At 47.2% G+C, this 19753-nt stretch overlaps 1 protein-coding gene across 3 annotated transcripts in view; it reads right to left on the reverse strand.

The window, feature by feature from the left end:
* Window positions 1–12617, reverse strand: part of RBM6 (RNA binding motif protein 6) — a 150052-nt gene extending 137435 nt beyond the window's left edge. The window contains exon 1 of one of the 3 annotated variants that reach the window (XM_065551412.1): window positions 12480–12617. The gene's annotated coding sequence lies outside the window, so the exon portion shown is untranslated. Of the gene's footprint in view, window positions 1–12396; window positions 12421–12479 lie in introns of those variants that run through there. The other 2 variants (XM_005289342.5, XM_065551413.1) reach the window with 2 other exon arrangements.
* Window positions 12618–19753: the final 7136 nt, after the last annotated feature.

The raw sequence follows: 19753 nt of genomic DNA on the forward strand, positions 1-19753 counted from the left end.
ACGCCGTGCTCCACAGTTCCAACGACCGTCAGGGGCGGTAAGAAGGAACTGAGGGGGCGCCGGGTCGGCTGGGGTATATATTCAGCGCCATGAAGGCGCCACTCTAGGGGGCTCCACAGCCGACCCGCCGGTGTTGCTAGGGTAGAAAATTCTCTGACGATCGTGCACGCGGCGCGCGCACACCTAATTGGAATGGATATGAGCAAGCACTCGAAGAAGAACTTTAAAATTTTGTTTGTACATTACAGTAATCGTTAAAACATGTATAATGTTAATAAATACATAGGTTTGATGAAACAAAGTAGTTGTACTTATATGCCTGTGCTTAATTTGTGTTTTCGATGATTTACCTTCTAAAAAAAAAAATCTCGCATGTCTCACCCCCCCAGAAAAAAGCGACAAAGAGTCCTGTGGCACCTTATAGACTAACAGACGTGTTGGAGCATGAGCTTTCGTGGGTGAATACTCACTTCGTCAGACTCTTTGTCGCTTTTTACAGATCCAGACTAACACGGCTACCCCTCTGATACTTGCCCCCAGAAAGGGCATCTCGCACCCCCAGGGGGTACATGCACCCAGGGCTTTGGAGCGGAGCCCGGAGCTGGAGCGCAGAGCAGCTCCGGAGCAGTGGAGCTGCAGGTTTTTGCCTGGAGCTGGAGCGGAGCCAGAGCACAGCTCCAAAGTCCTGCATGCACCCCAGGTTAAGAACCACTGCACTAAACTGATAAGATCTGCATTTTAATTTAATTTTAAATGAAGCTTCTTAAACATTTTAAAAACCTTGTTTACTTTACATACAACAATAGTTTAGTTATATAATATAGACTTATAGAGAGAGACCTTCTAAAAACGTTAAAATGTATTACCGGCATGCAAAACCTTGAACTAGAGTGAATAAATGAAGACTCGGCACACCACTTCTGAAAGGTTGCCGACCCCTGCACTAGCACCTGCTAAAACTGTGATACTGCAGCATAGAATACTGTCTGGGGGGGGGGGGGGGGGAGAGAGAGAGAGCCAATGAGAGAGCAGCTCAGGCTGGGGAAGGGGCTCAGAATTAACCTGAAGGGCGGTTGAGAGATAAGATGGAGGAAGGAGAAGAATCTACATGATGAGCTAGCAGAGAATAAAAGTAAGGAGAAGGAAGAAAGAAAGAAAATAGGAAAGGTATCAGGTCCAGAGAAGAAGAAAAAAAAATAGCCCTGGGCATGGGAGCACTATTAAAGAAGGGAAGTAGAGGGAAATAAAATCTACTGATGCACAGGAGAGAGAGCATCAAGGGGAAAAATTGAAAGGAAATTGAATTGATGAAAAAGGGAATTGATCAAAAAGTTGTGTGAGATGAAAACAGATCCTGAAAACATTAAAACGAGAAGGCTGCCAAAAAAGGACCTAAAGCACATGAACAGACAGAATAACTGTTTGAACATCTATTGAAGGAACACAGTCCAAAGGTGCCTAATGGACAAGTGAGGGTCCACCAGGTGAAGAAACCCCGCTTGTGGATAACCTTGGTGCAAAGAGTTACAACCACAGGAACACAATCTAAGGAGCGCTCCAAGCCGAAAAGAAGAAAGGGACAGCAAGAGTGGAGCTGGACTTACAGCCAAGGAGAGGAAAAGATGATTCTCCTCTGAAGTGACACAGGATATTGTTGAGTGAGCTCTTTTGTTCTTGTATTTGTAATTTTGGTTGCACTGGATTACAAATGCAAAGATTAATCTTTATTTTTTGCACACAAGCTCTGCAAAAGGATACATCTTCCACAGCAGGACTGTGGGCAGAGAGCAGCCATAAGGGTTTATTTATTGTGGACAGCAGCTGGTCCCTTCCAGGATTAAAGGGATCTTGAAATTACGGCCTTGCTGACTGCTCTCCTTCTTGCCCTGCATTATACACAATGCTGAAGGGTACCATCATTCTCCCAAGTGCCTTGGCTCAACTTCCTCACACTAAAAGAGTGCTGATACCAAATGTCTCATTACCAGTAACTTTTAAAGAAGGGAGTCTACACTAAGGGCTCACAAGTCTTCTTGCCCTACACCTGTCTATCCCCTCCTATAACTCCTGATGTCATATAAACCTCCCCTTTGTTCTTTTTTCCCCCCTCCTCCCTCTTCTACAACTCAGTCTTCACTCTCCTCCATAATTTCCAAATGAAATTCTAGAACGGTGGCTACCCTACTTTCACTGATAACTATCTTACATTCACAAGAAGAGTGGTGTGAACATGTTAAATCAAAATCCAGTTTCTTGTTTGCAAACACTACTTAATAGCGCCACTCTGGAAGCAGCAGGAGATGGTGAAATTACTTCCCAATACTCACGCCTTCCCCACCCCCTCAAAAGCCCAATACTTGATTATTAAATTGCTCCGCACATAGCAGTGGATGTTGCACAGCTCTGTCAGCTTTGGTAGAGTCCAGTTGACATGAAATTGATGAACAGGCACTTGTACAAATGGAGACTTGAGTACAAGTTTCACTAAAATATCAGAGGTAGAACCAAGCACCACCAATCCATTCTTTTTGAGAGCCTTTATAAACAGAATCCCATGTATTCCACAATTCCACAAGAACTGAATTCACCTGCTGCCACAGAACTAAGCACCAGAATCTCATTTTTCATTTTAAACAAGCATTTCTAGTCCTTACCGTTGTGAAGATAATTTGAAAATATGATTCAAGGGTAACTAGAGGATTATACACTTTGTTGCTTCTGTAGATTGAGCACATTGCACATACCAGGTTCCCCTATTGCCCCTGCTCCTCCCCCTCAGGAGTTGTGTACTCCTCATTCCTCCTCCTCCACCATGGCAGGGGTTTTGTATGCCTCCCGCATTTTCCCCTTGCCACATACCAGGCGCTTGTCCTTCATGTCCCCCTCACACTATACCATCTCCCCCTTGTTCGTCCATGCCATAGGTTTGTTGTGTTCCCACCTCCCCATTCTCCTCATGCCAAGGTCCCTGTTTTCCCCTTCTCTCCATGCTATGAGCACTGTGTGCGCCCCCATTCCCTCCTCTCTACCACCACTTTAATTTCTTTCGTTTCTGTTTGTGAGGGAAGTCTTTTAGAATGTCCTCATTTTTCAAACTATATTGGGAGAATCAGCACAGCTGAGATGGATGAGTATACTGTTATGTTGAAATGTGTTGATGACAGCCAGCAACTGGTTCTACAATTACAGAGGTGATTGAAGCAGCTGGATCTGCTAATCAGAAGCCAGAGGTTTCATGTGTCCCCCATTTTCCGCGTTCAAAGTTTTTACCAAAATCAACAGAGTTCTGCCTACTGATGCACAGTCCCTATGCAGTGGGGGTGTACCTGTGTTGGTCCCAGAATGTTAGAAAGAAAGTGGGTGAGGTAATATCTTGGACCAACTTCTGTTGAGGAGAGAGACAAGCTTTCAAGCTACAGAGATCTTCTTCAGGTCTGGGAAAAATACTCTGAGTGTCACAGCTAACACAAGGTAGAACAGATAGCTTAGCATAAGTAGTTGGCACATATTCTAAGATTCCTTACAAGGCAAAGAGGCCCGTTAACAACCATATAGTCATAGGGCAAAAATGGGGGTTGGTGGGTTACATGTTGTTGTAATAAACCATAAACAATTCCTGAAACTTTGGAATTGAACTGATACAGCCTTCAAAATTTATCAAACAGAAAAATGTCATCAAATTGATTGTTAGACCTCACTTTGCTTGGCCAACCAAAGTACTGACACCCTCTTGAGAACGTACAGAGCATCAAACAGCTTTAAGAGATGAGAACATTCCCATTCATCTTAGTCAGAGCCCTGTAGACTCTGACTCTTTGGCCATGGGCATGGGGGGCGGGGGGGGGCGGGAGGATGTCACAAAATTCTGCATTTTTGCTTCACAATTTCCCATTCTGCTGTAGCCAGGTGCTCATCAATGTATTTTCTGTCTCCCTGACTGCAGTGGCCTTTGGGTCTCTAGTGTTCCCTGCAGGGGAAGTTAAGTGGATTACAGTGAGGACAGCGTCCATGGCAACAGGCAGGTTGGAGAGCCAGAGCTGAAGTCCAGTAGGACAACCAGAAGCTGGGCTGCCTGGAAAGATAAGCTTCTGAAGCCAGGCCTCTCCATCCTTGACATACACAGGGACAAAGGGGAGAGATGGTTCTGATCCAGGAAGACAGCAGAAAATCATAGGAGCCAAGGCTTGTGGAGTGGAGCCAGGCCACCTGGAGAGCACAACAAAAATCCTATCCTTAAAAATATCAATGAACTTTACACCAATTAGTATTGTCAACTGTGAGCCATAGTGCATGTGAAGGGGATAGGAATGCAGGATATTACACAGTAATAAAAAATATTAATGTTGAGGAATTTAGGGTTGTTGCATTAGAATTTAGTCCAATTATTCCACAGAGTCTTGGTTTATAACTCTTTTAAAAAGAGCAGCGATCACTCCAACTACATGAACATTCAGGAGGTTCCAGCTGAACACAACACTATGGGACTCTAATATAAAAATTATAAACACTATGTTACCTTTATTCTCTTCCCGCCCCCACCCCACCCCAAACTTCCTAGTGGAGACATAGAAAAGGGACCTCTCAAGTGAAGGCGGGAGGACAGATGACCCTTTTGAGGCCCCAGGAGGAAATGGCAAATAGGGCAGTGGAAAAGAGGGTGTCAGTGAATGGACCAATAACCCCTGACTCTCCCGGTGGATGGGGGGAAAAAGGGAAAGGGCAGGACTGATAGCAACCTGTCTGAGGCACTGCTCTTCATGCTCACCCTCCTTCCCTTGCCATTACTGTAAAAATTTCCTCATGTGAACATGAACCATGTGATGCAATTACAAAAAAAGCTAATATTCTGAGGTGTTGTGATGCTTCCAGGGGGTACCCAGGGTTGTGTACCCACTACCAGTTATCTTTGGTGTGAGGAAGCCTTGTGTCTGCCTGATAGGGGTCAGCTCCCCAACTCCAGCAGCCATGGCAACCAGCCCTGCCCTTTAGCTCTCACAGGCCTGGCTGTCATTCTACAGGTTAGCAACAGACACACCCCATCCCTTCAGCCCTCCATGCATCTGCCTGAAGTGTCCAATCCCTGGTCTGCAGGGCACCTGCAATATTTACTGATTCATTGCTTCCAAAGAAGCAATACTCCCCAGCTTACCAGTTTAACCCCTTAGATCACTGCTCCACTTAATTCTCAGCACCTGACAAAGAGCTTTTCATAGATCGAAAGCTTGTCTCACCTACAGAAACTAGGCCAATGACAAATATTACCTCACCCACCTTATCTCTCCAGAATTTCCTCATATCAGCCCCCTTACAATCACATGTCTAGTTTAGAAAACACTTCCCCCGCAATACATCACAGAAGGAGATCAGAGATTATCATCAGTTTCCTTCTTTTTCCTCTAGCCACTGAGATCTCAGGCTCCCGCTTCCTATGCCTACCCCTGCCAGTTTACTCCAGAGACATGAGTTATTACCTTATAACGTACTGTAGACAATTTAAAGCATAGTTATATTATCCAAGAATAGAAGTCTTCTTTCTTCAAGGCAAGTATGAGAAGAGTAACAAGATGTGGAGTGAAGAAATTCTAAAAAGTAGCTAACTGTCCACCCATCAGTTTCCACAGAAAAAGATTCATTTCATCTGACATTTTGCATGCAGTCTCTTGTCAGAATTTTTTTTTTGGAGGGGGGGAGGGAGTAATAGGCAGAGGGGGTACAAAATTTGCAATGGATCAGACAAACTGAGATATGAAACGTCAAAGATACAGTATTTCTCTTTCAGAAGAGTCTACTTTTTTTCGTAGTATCTCCCATATATTTGAAAGCTGTTTTCAGGTCCCATCCATTTAGCCTGTTTTCACAAGACTAAACGTATCCTGTTTTTTTTAAGTTTTCCTCATAGATTAGGTTTTCCAAATCTTTTATAATTTTTGTTGCTCTCCTCTGGACCTAAATTTCCTGTAAGCTGCGCGCCCGTGCAACAGCCTATTTAGCGCTGTGCAGGTGCTCAAGGAACCCACCCAGGGACCTCCCGGGGCACCCCTCCCCTGGCCCCAACTGAGCCAGCGACCTGGAACTGCCACATCCAGGGCACCCGGACCTGCCACAACGGCGCGGCCGACCCCGGAATGGCGTGGCCCCAGCCAGCCAGAGAGGATCCAGGCGCAGCTGGAGCGGCCCTACTGTGCTAATAAGTGATGGTCACATAAACACTACCCTATTCCGGAAACCCACTGACCGCTATACTTACCTACATGCCTCCAGCTTCCATCCAGGACACACCACACGATCCATTGTCTACAGCCAAGCTCTAAGATGCAACCACATTTGCTCCAATCCCTCAGACAGAGATAAACACCTACAAGATCTCTATCAAGCATTCTTAAAACTACAATATCCACCTGCTGAAGTGAAAAAACAGATTGACAGAGCCAGAAGAGTACCCAGAAGCCACCTACTACAGGACAGGCCCAACAAGGACAATAACAGAACACCACTGGCCATCACATACAGCCCCCAGCTAAAACCTCTCCAGCACATTATCCACGATCTACAACCTATCCTGGAAAATGATCCCTCACTCTCAGACCTTGGGAGGCAGACCCGTCCTCGCTTACAGACAACCCCCCAACCTTAAGAAAATACTCACCAGCAACCGCACACCATACAACAAAAACACTAACCGAGGAACCTATCCTTACAAATCCACTCAGTCCTACTTCTTGTTCAGCCAATCACTGAGAAACAAGTTTGTTTACATTTACGGGAGATAATGCTGCCCACTTCTTTTTCACAATGTCACCAGAAAGTGAGAACAGGCATTTGCATAGCACTTTTGTAGCTGGCATTGCAAGGTATTTATTTACGTGTCAGATATGCTAAACATTTGTGTGCCCCTTCATGCTTTGGCCACCATTCCAGAGGAGATGCTTCCATGCTGATGACGCTCGTTAAAAAAATAATGCCTTAATTAAATTTGTGACTGAACTCCCTGTGGGAGAACTGTATATCTCCTGCTCTGTGTTTTACCCGCATTCTGCCATGTATGGTAATAGCAGTCTAGGATGATGACCCAGCATTTTGTTTGTTTTAAGAACACTTTCACTGCAGATTTGACAAAACGCAAAGAAGATACCAATGTGAGATTTCTAAAGATAGCTACAGTACTCAACCCAAGATTTAAGAATCTGAAGTGCCTTCCAAAATCTGATGGGGACAGTATGTGGAGCATGCTTTCAGAAGTCTTAAAAGAGCAACACTCCAATGCGGAAACTACAGAACCAGAACCACCAAAAAAGAAAATCAACCTTCCGCTAGTGGCATCTGACTCAGATGATGAAAATGAACATGCGTTGATCTGCACTGCTTTGGATCACTATTGAGCAGAACCCATTATCAGCATGGACACAAGTCCTCTGAAGGGACATATGAATCTTTAGCGCATCTGGCACATAAATATCTTGCAAAGTCGGCTACAACAGTGCCATGAGAATGCCTGTTCTCACTTTCGGGTGACGTAAACAAGAAGCAGGCAGCATTATCTCCTGCAACTGTAAACAAACTTGATTGGCTGAACAAGAAGTAGGTCTGAGTGGACTTGTAGGCGCTAAAATTTTACATTGTTTTATTTTTGAATGCAGTTATTTTTTGTACATAATTCTACATTTGTAAGTGCAACTTTCATGATAAAGAGACTGCACTACAGTACTTGTATTAAGTGAATTGAAAAATACTATCTCTATTTTTACAGTGCAAATATTTATAATTAAAAATAAATATAAAGTGAGCACTGTACACTTTGTATTTACTGTTGCATTTGAAATCAATATATTTGAAAATGTGGAAAACATCCAAATATATTTACATAAATAGTATTGTATTATTGTTTAATCGCATGGTTAAGCCTTTTAATTGCACGGTTAATCCTTTTAATCACTTCACAGCCCTATTTTACACATAACCTTTTGAATACTTCTATTCACTATTACTTGAATCTCTATGCTTCATTAAATACACATACCCTTGATTTCACTATAAATAGATCTAAGTGCTGTGAGTTAAGTGGAGCAGTGATCTAAGGTAAAACTGGCAAGCTGGGGAGTACTGCTTCTTTGGAAGCAGTGAATCAGTAAATACTGCAGGGAGATGCACCCATTGCTGGTGGAGTTGGGGAGCTGATCCCCAGCAGGCTAAGACAAGGCTTCCTCACACTAAGTGTAGGTGGTAGTAAGGTGCCTCACAACTATGGGTACTCCCGGGAAGGGTCACAACTCCCCAGAATGACATTAGCCTTTTTTGTAATTACATCACTTGGCTGGCACATGTTCACTTTGTGATTAACTACCCCGATTCTTTTCTGCAATAGTACTGCCTACCCAGTTACTACCCATTTTGTAGTTGTGCATTTGATATTTTCTTCCTAACGCTTTGTCTACACTAGCACTTCTACAGCAAAACTTTTGTCAGTCAAGGGTGTGAAAAAACACACCCTTGACTGACAAAAGTTTCACCAACAGAAGCGTTTGTGTGGACAGTGCTATGTTAGCAGGAGACACTCTCCCACCGACACAGCTGTCATTCATTAGGGGTGGTGTAATTATGCCAGCAGGAGAGATCTCTTCTGCTGGTATAGAGCAGTTACACAGTGGTGCAGCTGTAAGGTCTGTAGTGTTGTCATAGCCCAAGTGTACTTTGTACTTGTCTTTACTGAATTTCATCTTGTTGATTTCAGACCAATTCTCCAATTTGTCAGGGTAAAATACTTGCAACCCCTACCAGGTTGGTGTCATCTGCAAATTTTATAAACATACTCTCCACTAAATTATCTGACTCCTTCATGAAAATATTGAGTAGTATTGAATCCAGGACAGACCCCTGCAGGACCCCACTAGATACATCCTCCCAGTCTGACAGTGAACCAATGATTTCCCACTTGCTTTTCAGATCTTGTGATAGACTTCATGCCCACGGCTACAACTAGGGAATTTTTAGAGCTCTCCCACTGCCATGCTATCAGTATTGTAACCTCTGCTCTGGAAGGATAAAAAGAGAGCCATCTAAGCTAGGGTTCCCAACACTGTTGACACGATCCACTAACGAAAAGCTAGAAAACAGCCTTCAGCATCCTCCAGTATGGGGCAGAAACCATACCATCCATATATTATCCTCCGTTTTTTGGTCCCCCATTTAGAAAATTATTTTGGGCTGAATACCCCACTCGATCCCATTCACTGTCCCAATAGTGCTCAGAGATGATGCTCTCCTAATAAGAGACCAGATCATCTTTTTCCACAGCCCAGATTATGTTCACACAGACCCTTCGTCCAATTTTTCTTTTAAAGATGGCAAGCTTTCTGGGGTAGAGACTGTCTCTTCATATACATCTGTACAGTACCTGGCAAAACAGAGCCCTGATCTTGATCAGGGCCTTGGGGTACTACCATAACAAATGATAAAAACCTTAACTACAGACATCACTTCTGCTCCACCAAAAAAAGTAATAGTCTGACTTGACTATACAGGCCACAGATCCCAGTACAAACTCACAAGACTGGACAGAGATCCCCTTGTACTGTTGACAGAATAAAAGTGTAACTGCAGGTTACACGGCTGTACAGAACAGACTTAATTCACATACAAACAAGATGCATATTTGTTTCATGAAACAATTAGCAATGTCCTCCCAATAGTAAGGGAGGCAGTATAAAGATTGGTTTGAAATTCTGAGAGAAGTTTCAGAACGAGGTTTTTCAAACTACAACCTAGTTTCCTCAATTTCAAATGTCTGTTATACCACCACATTCCAATAAGGTTCTAAATATATATTATATGCAAAAATATAACTACATTAAAAGAAAGTAACAGTTGCAGTTAGTTACTCAAGAATCCAAAAAGTAGAATTTTTTGTGAACACAAGTTTAACTCTCCCCCCAGTACATATGCATCATGTGTTACAATTTATTCCTGAGTTAGACTCAAATTCTTCCCCATATTCATAGAGGATATGTCACTATTGACAATAAGTTTGTACAAAGATCCAGTGTCAAATTATGCATTAAACTATTTATAAAATTACTGCTGTATTCAGCATTGTTCAGGAGAGAAAATACTGATTCTTTCAGTCCCAGTCCTTTCCACCCATCATTTGGCCATCTGAGAGTTCAATTACCTGATATGTACACAATTGCACCATGTGTCCAAGTTATTAAAGCAATTGCACATCTAAATTATGTGAATTCATGGATACTGACAGTAGACGAGGCAGCTCAGTGCATCTACAGACCATTGTAATGTTGTGTTAAACTGAAAGTCAGGTTACATTCAAAAGTCTATTTTCATACCCATAAAAACCAGAATGAAACTTAGTTTCTGAGGTGTTAATCTATTACAGAAGCTTATCAAGCAGACAAAGTCTGACACCCCAGGATTATGGTTGCATGCCATTCCAAAAACAATACACAAGCTTTACACCTGTATTAGCAATTATTATAAATATGAATGTTTGACTGCAGAAACATCCATATTATATGGTATCATACAATAGGCATTAAATCTTATCCATACACATTCCAATTGGCCTGGCAACAGACACTGTGAGCCACCAGGGTTACAATCCAGCATCACTGCAAGCCCTCATCCCCACTAATACACCCTAATGTTTTCTTCACTCAACCCTGACAGTCACATAAGGAACCTTAAAAATTACCTATGCTGTCCCCAGGTGCAACACCTCCACAGCTATGAACTGAAACATTCCAGCTCCACAGCAATTTACCATACAGCACCCTGACTAGGAACCCCACACAGGGGGAACACCTTTCAGCCCACTGCAAACCCTGTAATCATCTCACCTCCACCAAAAGCAGCTGGAATCCCATTGCCAGCTGCCTGCCCAAAAATGGCATGTTCCTATCCAGGACCCTGCATTACCAAACTCCCTGAAGCTGAGCACCCTCTTGACCCCTCAATTTCCACCCTGTCCCCCAAACCAGGATCCTGCAAGGCTACCCCCCATGACCTGAATGCCCATCCCAACCAAAGACTGATGTCTCCCCAGCAAAATGTCACAGGCAGGAAAATCCTGTGAACAAACTGACCCTCTCCCCCCCCCCCCCCCCAGCCATACTTCCACACACACCACAACCATGCCCTCAAACAAGAGTGCCTCTCCATGGGCAATCCCCAGTAAAGCACCCCACACATGAGCCCTCATCAAGGCCCATGATGATTAACCTCCCGTCCCCCCACTATGACCCCCTCCTCCAATGAGACTTGAAGGGCAACCCCACCATACGCATAGAGACCCCCTGAGAACTTGCATAACCAACCACACATATCCCCAGGTGAGAACCTACATAATCAACGCCTTCTAGTGCCCCTGCCCCCCAACAGGAGCCCTTGTACCCGACGCCCCCACTCTTAGTGACGCCCCCCAAGCAGAAGCCCACATGCCCACCCACCCCACCACGAGGCCAAATGCCTGACACCCCCCACTCCTAGCACCCCCTGCCAGGAGTAAAAGTATTCTATCCCCCACACACCTCCAGCGCCCCCCCACGCATGTCCGACCCCCCCCACGCCCACACCTCCAGCGCCCCCCCCACGCATGTCCGACCCCCCCACGCCCACACCTCCAGCGCCCCCCCACGCATGTCCGACCCCCCCCACGCCCACACCTCCCAGCGCCCCCCCACGCATGTCCGACCCCCCCACGCCCACACCTCCAGCGCCCCCCCACGCATGTCCGACCCCCCCCACGCCCACACCTCCAGCGCCCCCCCACGCATGTCCGACCCCCCCCACGCCCACACCTCCAGCGCCCCCCCACGCATGTCCGACCCCCCCCACGCCCACACCTCCAGCGCCCCCCCACGCATGTCCGACCCCCCCCACGCCCACACCTCCAGCGCCACCCCACGCATGTCCGACCCCCCCCACGCCCACACCTCCAGCGCCCCCCCACGCATGTCCGACCCCCCCCACGCCCACACCTCCAGCGCCCCCCCACGCATGTCCGACCCCCCCCACGCCCACACCTCCAGCGCCCCCCCACGCATGTCCGACCCCCCCCACGCCCACACCTCCAGCGCCCCCCCACGCATGTCCGACCCCCCCACGCCCACACTCCAGCGCCCCCCACGCATGTCCGACCCCCCCACGCCCACACCTCCAGCGCCCCCCCCCACGCATGTCCGACCCCCCCACACGCCCACACTTCCAGCGCCCCCCCACGCATATTCGACTCACCCCCACCCCAACGCCCCGGCGCCCATCCGCCGTGAACCCAGCCCGCCCCGCAAGTGCCCCAACACCCCGCCCCGCCCGCGCTCCGCGTGCCCCGCCGCCAGGCGAGCGCGGCTTGGCCTGCGCGGGGAGCCGGAGCGGATCGGTGCCGCTCACCCCGCCTGCCCTGGGGGCGGGGTGGGAGGGTCTCGCGGCTCCCGCCCTCGCCAACACCCACAGCAAACCGGGAGCCCCCTTACCTCAAACACCAACGGAACCGCCGCCCCGGGCCCGCTGCACCGCCGAGAGGAAACCGGAACTTCCGGGGCGGCGCCGTCTAGCTGCACCATGGGACACAGAGTCCGGGTGCGCCTCCGCACTACCACTCCCGGCATGCACTGCACAGCCGCCAGCCTGGCGGCTATGCGCGGGCGGATGGGCGGAGTACAGTTCCCAGAGTTTCAGAGTTCCCAGAGTGCTTGGCAGGACACGCACGGACTCCCGCTTCTCCGCTGGGGAGTCGGGGGTATCCTGGGGGTTGTAGTTCTACGGCGTAGGCCCTGGGGTCAGGACGCTCAGCAGGGCCGTAGCCCGTAGTCACACTGCTACTCAACGCAGAACCATGGGGCCAGGCGGGGCTGGCACCGAGCTGGGCAGCTCTTCCCTTAGCAGCCAGGCAGTTCAGATTAGCCCGCAGCACACACAGAGTCCATGCAGGCCTGTGCAGAGCCCCCCGAGGTAGCACCCAGGCAGGCCACCCATTCTGCTGGCACTAAAGCCCCAGCTCCCAGAGGCATGTGATTCTACGCGACTCCCCACCGACATTAAAAGACGGAGTTTCTAGCCCTGACAGTTGCAATGAGGCAAATAAAGAACAAAAATTATGATTTCAAGCCAATCTCAATATTTTTGGGGCCTGCCTCGTGATTTTTGAAAGTTTAAGGTTGGCAAATACCGCAAAAGACACAATTGTGAAACACAGCCATGAATCAATGTGAAGGCAATTTCCAATGAAACACATGACAAGAGAGGGAAAAAGGGATGGCAAAAATGTAAGTTACTTCCCTAATATCATCAGCATGGCTACAGAAATGAGTGATTGACAAAGAGAAGCATAACAGAGAAGATATTGGCAGAGCTGAGAGCCATAGGTGCTGATTTCAGTGGAGCTGCAGATTTGAGCTTTGATGGAGCTAAAGCAATGTCTGGGTGCTGCACTAGACTCGTTTGCAGTGAGTAGGCACTTGCATTATACATCCATAGCGTAAGTCGCTGTCTAAACCTGGCGGTTATTAAATCACTGGTAACTCAGCCAGAAGAGTGATCTGTCTAGAGCACCAAGACAGAGTGATTCTGATGACAGCAAGCAAAGGCCTCTGCTCTCTACTGATACGCAATAGTTCCACTGGCATGATGCTGTCATTACCTTCCACTAACATCACCTCTATGTTTTGACCCTTTGGAGGATATAAAAGGTTTCAGCTAGTGGCCTTGCCCATTTCATCTCAGCTCAGCTCTTGCTTCGGGATTTGCTAATCTTAAAAACAGCCCCATGTTTGGCTGGCAAATGAAACCCCTTTGTATAGTGAATGGAGGTACAATCAGGAAGACCCATGCCTCAGTTATTGTAATAATAATATCTAGCTCTTATGTATTGTTTTTCATCAGTAGATCCCAAAATGCTTTAAAAAACAGGTATTATCCCCATTTTATAGAAGGGGAAACTGAGGCACAGAGAAGCAAAATGACCTCTCCACAATCACAAGCAAGTCAGGTCTCCTGAGGTCCCATCCAGGGATTTATTGATTAGGTCAGATTGCCTCCCTGCTGCCACTATAGAAGTTGGAAAGTGTATAGGCAGGTATCCCCCAAATACTTTCCTTGTTCAGCACTGGGTTCGGATGGTGTGCAGTGAATGAAGCGCAGGGCCACATATAAAAATTAGGATGGATAACAATAAATATTGAACTGTTGCATCCTTCACTGAGCATTGTCCATCCTGCATATTGAATGAGGCAAATATCCAGTGGAAAAAATAGCTTGTGACAATGCATTTAAACATTGTGATCATGCAGTTATGCAGATACACAAGGAGGCAGAGTTAAGATTGTGTAAAGCACGTTAAATTAATCATTTCCTGGCTCTTGAGTGCTTCACTGTTCAGCCTTAATGTTATTTTAATCTCATTTTCTGTATGGAACTTCCTAGATTTATTAAAAGGAAACTGAAATTCTAGTTACAAAAGATCAGCCATATGATATGCAAAGGCATGTGTGGACAGAGATCAGGGATCCTGCCTCAATTATTGCACATACAGTGTATTGCAGAGCATTCTACTGCTGTCTAGCAAACAGCACAATATTTTCTTCTGCCCTTCAGTTCAGTTAATGCTGTCAAAGAAATTAAGGGAAATGAGTAAGATTTTGTCCAGTGTATTAGGAGGGGAAATAAAAATTAATTAATATTAAGATAAATTCATGGAGGATAGATAAGTTCGTTGAGGATAGGTCCATCAATGGCTATTAGCCAGGATGGGCAGGGATGGTGTCCCTAGTCCCTTTTTGTCAGAATCTGGGAAGGATGACAGGGGATGGATCACTTGATGATTATTTGTTCTGTTCATTCCCTCTGGGGCACCTGGCATTGGCCACTGTCAGATGACAGGATACTGGGCTAGATGGACCTTTGGTCTGACTCACTATGCTCGTTCTTATGTTAATCAGAAAGTTGATCTATTTAATAAATGAGGGTGTGTGAAATTAATGAGGGTTCAAAAATGGTTGTAATCCTAACAAGAAAATGAAGGCTGGGATAATTGACCAAGTCAAGCAAGATCCCTCACTAGAGTTACCACCTGGCTGGTATTTGACTGGCCTGTTTTTTTGTGGATTTGCCAGTTGACAGAAAAATAATTTAATCTGATGGGATTTTTTACATGGTCTAAATGTTTGCATTATTATCACAATACATTGGGGTAGCTAATGTTAAAAGTTTCTGTGTCCAGCTAAAGATGCTGCAGTTTTCCCACTTCCTCAATGTAAGCAATAACAGATCAAAACTCTTGAAAATACAACAGCTGCCTGCCCACCAACACGCAAGTGCACCGTGCAGGTGTGAGAGAGGGTTTGAGTCACACATGTAGGATATTATCAATCTTATCTCTATGTGTGAACTCTCTAGATACTATAATGAAAGGTTTCAGAGTAGCAGCCGTGTTAGTCTGTATCCGCAAAAAGAAGAACAGGAGGACTTGTGGCACCTTAGAGACTAACAAATTTATTAGAGCATAAGCTTTCGTGGACTACAGCCCACTTCCATACTATAAGTGGCTGTTGGGGGGTGGGGGTGGAGTTGCTTTGTGGTTGGGGTTGTGGTAGGCTTGCCTTGTGGGAAGGGTGCTGATTTTTTTGCATTTCAAAGGTGGTAACCCCCCCCCCCCAGCTGTCCCCCATACTCTAGCTAGATCTGGCCCCTCACTCCCTGCCACTCTGGCTAGGCCCCCAGAGCCAGGCCCCTTGCCACCCCTACTCCAGCCAGACCCCCACAGCTCCTTCACACCCCCTCCCACTCTGGCCAGCCCTTCCAACCAGATTTCCATTTGCACTTAAAAAGTTGGATAATACAGGGAGCTCAACCTACAGGATGAGCAATTAAGTGCATCACTCTCTAGCAGAAAGTAAGGAAGACACAGTTATCAATAGCCTAGAAATGGAGAAGGAGGAACAGTCAGAAAATATTGACCATAGAAATGTATGGAGTACATGGGATGGGGTGTCCACCCCACACAAGCCCTGAGCAGGTTAATGTGGGTCAGGAGGAGCCAATTTACCTTAGACACTGCACTGGGAGGGGAATCAGGGATTGATAGCACCTAATGGCAGATAAAGTGCAGCTGGGATAGGGTTTTAAAGCCAGGAAGGGAGCAGTAGGTTGAGGTTTGCAGTTATTTCCTTTGTTGTTCTGGCAGGTGGACTTGAACCTGGGATGTCTACAGCTTAGTACATGAGCATGTACTGTATGAGCTAAAAGCCATATGGCTCTTAGTTAAGGCTGTAGAGCAGACTCCTTAATCTCTCTCTAAGTAGTCTCGGGGCCACTGGATGGGACAGAACATCACATCCAGAAGGGGTGTGAGTTACACCTAGGGAAGGGGAGTTGGCTTGATACAAGGAGGTGCTGTGCTATAGAGGGAGAAAAGGCCCCGGGGCCCTGCCTGGACTAGGGAGTTGTACAAGAGGCCCAAAGAGATGAAGTAGCCATGGGAGAGGATGAAGCTGTAGTGGTAAATCAGGAGCTAGAGGGGAAGTGGGGAGGAACCCAGGGAAACAACAACATGGCCTGAGACTGAGCAGACCTATGTGGCTAGTCTTAGGCCACCTGGGCTGGAACCTGGTGGGCCTGGGTTTCCCTACTAGCTGCTGCCATAGGACCTGGAGTTGGGACAGAAGACTGAGAAGGCAAGAGGGACTGTTACCCTCGAAGTGTATAGGCAGGTGGGGGGGGAATCACATGGTGACCTGGCCAGGGGGCTGAATCATAAAAAGGGAGCACCTTGAGTCATGGGAAAAGAGAGAGAGGGGGGCCGTAGCATGAATAACTGATGGAAGAGGGTGCCAGATGGAGGTAAGAGCTAATTCCCACACCTAGCCCAAGGAAGTGCACTTGCAGTGAGTGGAACCCCTTCACAATGCCTGATGCCAAACTCATCTCTGCTGTAACACCCCTGACTTTGGTAAGGTTACCCTGGGCATGAGCTTGGCCTCTAGAGCATGAAGAAACAGTGAAAGATGTTTTTGAGACGTCTATGATAGGAAGAGAAACATGAAGGGAGCAGAATGAGATTGGAAGGGAGCAGAAGGAGACTCCACCGATTGGAAGGCAAAAGATGCACTGTCCTAGGGATGGGGGTTCCACGACCACCACTCCCAAGAGGAGGAGGAGGGTGGTGGTGGTCGGGGACTCCCTCCTCAGGGGGACTGAGTCATCTATCTGCCGCCCTGACCGGGAAAACCGAGAGGTCTGCTGCTTGCCAGGAGCTAGGATACACGATGTTACGGAGAGACTGCCGAGACTCATCAAGCCCTCGGATCGCTACCCCTTTCTGCTTCTCCACGTGGGCACCAATGATACTGCCAAGAATGACCTTGAGCGGATCACTGCAGACTACGTGGCTCTGGGAAGAAGGATAAAGGAGTTTGAGGCGCAAGTGGTGTTCTCGTCCATCCTCCCTGTGCAAGGAAAAGGCCGGGGTAGAGACCGTCGAATCGTGGAAGTCAACGAATGGCTACGCAGGTGGTGTCGGAGAGAAGGCTTTGGATTCTTCGACCATGGGATGGTGTTCCAAGAAGAAGGAGTGCTAGGCAGAGACGGGCTCCACCTAACGAAGAGAGGGAAGAGCATCTTCGCCAGCAGGCTGGCTAACCTAGTGAGGAGGGCTTTAAACTAGGTTCACCGGGGGAAGGAGACCAAAGCCCTGAGGTAAGTGGGGAAATGGGATCCTGGGAGGAAGCACAAGCAGGAGAGCGCAAGAGGGGAGGACTCCTGTCTCATGCTGAGAAAGAGGGACGATCAATGAGTTATTTTAAGTGCCTATACACAAATGCAAGAAGCCTGGGAAACAAGCAGGGAGAACTGGAAGTCCTGGCACAGTCAGGGAACTATGATGTGATTGGAATAACAGAGACTTGGTGGGATAACTCACATGACTGGAGTACTGTCATGGATGGATATAAACTGTTCAGGAAGGACAGGCAGGGCAGAAAAGGTGGGGGAGTTGCGTTGTATGTAAGAGAGGAGTATGACTGCTCAGAGCTCCGGTATGAAACTGCAGAAAAACCTGAGAGTCTCTGGATAAAGTTGAGAAGTGTGAGCAACAAGGGTGATGTCGTGGTTGGAGTCTGCTATAGACCACCAGACCAGGGGGATGAGGTGGACGAGGCTTTCTTCTGGCAACTAGCAGAAGTTGCTAGATCGCAGGCCCTGGTTCTCATGGGAGACTTTAATCACCCTGATATCTGCTGGGAGAGCAATACAGCGGTGCACAGGCAATCCAGGAAATTTTTGGATAGTGTCGGGGACAATTTCCTGGTGCAAGTGCTGGAGGAACCAACTAGGGGCAAAGCTTTTCTTGACCTGCTACTCACAAACAGGGAAGAACTAGTAGGGGAAGCAAAAGTGGATGGGAACCTGGGAGGCAGTGACCATGAGATGGTCGAGTTCAGGATCCTGACACAAGGAAGAAAGGAGAGCAGCAGAATACGGACCCTGGACTTCAGAAAAGCAGACTTCGACTCCCTCAGGGAACAGATGGGCAGGATCCCCTGGGAGAATAACATGAAGGGCAAAGGGGTCCAGGAGAGCTGGCTGTATTTTAAAGAATCCTTATTGAGGTTGCAGGAACAAACCATCCCGATGTGTAGAAAGAATAGTAAATATGGCAGGCGACCAGCTTGGCTAAACAGTGAAATCCTTGCTGATCTTAAACGCAAAAAAGAAGCTTACAAGAAGTGGAAGATTGGACAAATGACCAGGGAGGAGTATAAAAATATTGCTCAGGCGTGCAGGAGTGAAATCAGGAAGGCCAAATCACACTTGGAGTTGCAGTTAGCAAGAGATGTTAAGAGTAACAAGAAGGGTTTCTTCAGGTATGTTAGCAACAAGAAGAAAATCAAGGAAAGTGTGGGCCCCTTACTGAATGAGGGAGGCAACCTAGTGACCGAGGATGTGGAAAAAGCTAATGTACTCAATGATTTTTTTGCCTCTGTCTTCACGCACAAGGTCAGCTCCCAGATTGCTGCACTGGGCAGTACAGCATGGGGAGAAGGTGACCAACCCTCTGTGGAGAAAGAAGTGGTTCGGGACTATTTAGAAAAACTGGACGTGCACAAGTCCATGGGGCCGGATGCGCTGCATCCGAGGGTGCTAAAGGAGTTGGTGGGTGAGATTGCAGAGCCATTAGCCATTATTTTTGAAAACTCATGGCGATCGGGGGAGGTCCCAGATGACTGGAAAAAGGCTAATGTAGTGCCCATCTTTAAAAAAGGGAAGAAGGAGGATCCGGGGAACTACAGGCCAGTCAGCCTCACCTCAGTCCCTGGAAAAATCATGGAGCAGGTCCTCAAGGAATCAATTATGAAACATTTAGAGGAGAGGAAAGTGATCAGGAACAGTCAGCATGGATTCACGAAGGGGAAGTCGTGCCTGACTAACCTAATTGCCTTCTATGATGAGATAACTGGCTCTGTGGATGAGGGGAAAGCAGTGGATGTGTTATTCCTTGACTTTAGCAAAGCTTTTGATACGGTCTCCCACAGTATTCTTGCCGCCAAGTTAAAGAAGTATGGGCTGGATGAATGGACTGTAAGGTGGATAGAAAGCTGGCTAGATCGTCGGGCTCAACGGGTAGTGATCAATGGCTCCATGTCTAGTTGGCAGCCGGTTTCAAGCGGAGTGCCCCAAGGGTCGGTCCTGGGGCCGGTTTTGTTTAATATCTTTATTAATGATCTGGAGGATGGTGTGGACTGCACTCTCAGCA

The sequence above is a fragment of the Chrysemys picta genome, chromosome 7 (genome assembly GCF_011386835.1).
Source record: "Chrysemys picta bellii isolate R12L10 chromosome 7, ASM1138683v2, whole genome shotgun sequence".
Lineage (NCBI taxonomy): Eukaryota > Metazoa > Chordata > Testudines > Emydidae > Chrysemys > Chrysemys picta.